Source organism: Vigna radiata, unplaced genomic scaffold, assembly GCF_000741045.1.
Source record: "Vigna radiata var. radiata cultivar VC1973A unplaced genomic scaffold, Vradiata_ver6 scaffold_195, whole genome shotgun sequence".
Taxonomy (NCBI): Eukaryota; Viridiplantae; Streptophyta; class Magnoliopsida; order Fabales; family Fabaceae; genus Vigna; species Vigna radiata.
The window spans coordinates 681614-684462 of NW_014542195.1; positions in this window are offsets into that span (position 1 = coordinate 681614).

Here is a 2849-nt window from a genome sequence, read left to right on the forward strand (position 1 = left end):
AATCATGCAAGTCAATTTGGTAAGATATTAAATAAATAAAGTTGAATAAATATCAAAGTACATAAATTCTATGTTATTACTAAACAATTTCAATTTTGTTATATTCCATTGTCTCACATAAATACAGGGTGTTTTTTGATTTGAAGATAAATTTGGAAGGATGAATTTGAGGGAAAAAAAAAATGAATGTAAAATTGTTTGAATTAAAAGAAAAATTATGATTTGACTTAAAAGTTTGTATAATCTGATGAGTATCATAGATTAAAAAAATATTTTAATGAATAAAATTATATAATTATTATTTTAGTGTTAAGAATAAATGTGATAAAATTTAAATATAAATAGTAAAAATTATGTTAAAATAAAATTGAAGTTACTATTTAAAATTAAAAAATATTTTTATTATGATAGGTATTATTATTATTATGATTATTATTATTATGATAGGTATTATTATTACTATTATTATCATTAAGAGTTTAAAAACAAATGGAATAGAATAGAAAAACTGAGAGAATAAAATATAAATAAGCAATAAAAAGATAAAAACAGTAGAGCTTGAAAATGTTTTCCAAATCGATTTTATGAATTCAAAAGAGCCAGAAAATTCTTTCCTCCCTCAATTACTTTCTCCTTCAACTACACTGCATGTATATATGGGACTGTGAATGGGAAGTGAAGCTGCCACTCGAAAATTCAACAAAAAGTAAAGGATGATTTGGTAAATTTAATGTATTTCCCTTCAACTCTCCTCATCTGTAGGATCAAAAATTCAGCTTTCCTTTCAAATCTGCCACCGCATATGAAGCAAATTAGCGTAAACAAATGCAGAAATCACTATATTACATTTCTATAATAACACAACATTAGAAGATAAAATGTTTGTTCAAGTAAGTAAAGAAATAAACGAATTTACCCTTAACTATATTTCTACTTTATATTTAATTATAATTATGTTTTTTATTATTTTAAATTTTAATCCTTTAATTCTTAATTACCTACAATTTTGGCTCTTAAATTGCATTTAGTAGAAAGTCCCGGTATTCTAATGCATTTCTTCCAATTTCAGGGAGACATATCAATAGTAAAAGGAATTGTAAATAACTAAAACTAAAAGTTTACAAATAATTGATAATTAAGATGTGAAAGTTAAATAAAGGAACTCAAATATTTAAAGTAAAATGATTGAAGAAAATAGAGATGCAAAATTGTGTTAAATGAATATAGAGACCGAATATTCAGAATTTAAAAATATATATAGAGAATAAAATTACCACTAAATCAATAATTTATTTATAATTTGTGAAATTTGAAACATGAAAACTTGATTTTTATTTTTTTTGTAGATTTTCATTTGATCCCTCTTTCCAACGCATGATCTAACTTTTGCTCTTGTAATTGCCTTGAAGAATTGGTTAAGTATTGAATGCGAAATAAATACATTGAGAAATTTAAGAAGACATGAGCTGGAAACTAGAAGAAACCCCTAATTTATATGTGGCCCATTCTACCAATGCATGGCCATCTTCTTGACCTGCCTTTTACTTCTTTGGTCCCACAAATATTTAATTCACTGCACAAACTTTAGTTGATATGTCACCTTTCATAATATAATTAAATTCATACCATTCATTCCACTTTATTGTTATATGATGGACAAAATTTATATACACTCGTACTATCACATAAGCTTTTTTCCTTTAAGGAAATATAATACTATCATAAAAGTTGTTTACATAATAGAAAAGCACAACACAATTTATATATACAAGTGATATTGGTATTTTTCTTTAATCAAATTTTCGGATACATTCATGAAAGTTTTTAGAAAAGTATAGGAACATTTTTTTTCTAATATCTTTTCAAAATTATTTTTTTGTGACAATTTCAAATTTGTTAAAAAAAATTAATCTTACTTAGTTCCAGTGAAAGTAAGTAGATGAGAATTGAAATCTAGATTTTGACAGATGAAGTGAAATTCCATTAGTTTGATTATACACGGACTTTATTTTTCTTTAAGATTCAAGTGTGTAAAAATATTTTATAAAGAATTTTCCATCTAATAATATTATATATATTCTCCAAACATTTTTTTCATAAATATCTTTTTTTTTTGGTGTGAGAAATAATTTAGAAATAGATAATTAGCTTAATAGATATGTTATCTGTGTAAGTTTTTTATTCTAATTGTTTTAATTAGAACCTTAACATAAATTTTAAGATGATTGTTAATAGATAATAAAGTTATTACACAAACGTATTGATGCAAACTATTTGAATTGGTTTGGTTAACTAAATTAACTCATCATCAAGACAGATCAAATCAATTTATTTTTAATCAACTTATATGAATTTTTAAAAAATAAAAAATAAAAAAATTTAAGTAATTGGGCATAAATACTTTTAAAATAAATCACCGTAAATTAAAAGTAATTTATAATTTTAGTTTATAAAAGTTATTTAAAAATTTGGCCAAACACAGAAGTGTTCTGCAAAATTTTAAGATTACATTTCCCCATTCTAACCTGACTGTCAAATTTATCAGGTAGAATATAACTCTTTTTTTTTTTTTGTAAGATTTAAACCCTTCTCTAAGTTAAGTTTTGATGTTCAATTTAGTTCCCGTTTTTAAAAATATCAACCTTTAGTTTCTATAATGTGAAAAATGTATCAGATTAGTCCTCATGACAACACTTAATGAAAAATAAATTACAAGTTTTCATGCCTAGGTATCCAATATTTTGTGATTTGTTAACGGAAGGTGTTATGAACAACAAATCACTTAATGAAAAACTTGTCATTTGTTAACGGATATGATTGATTTGATACATTTTTCATATGATAGGGAT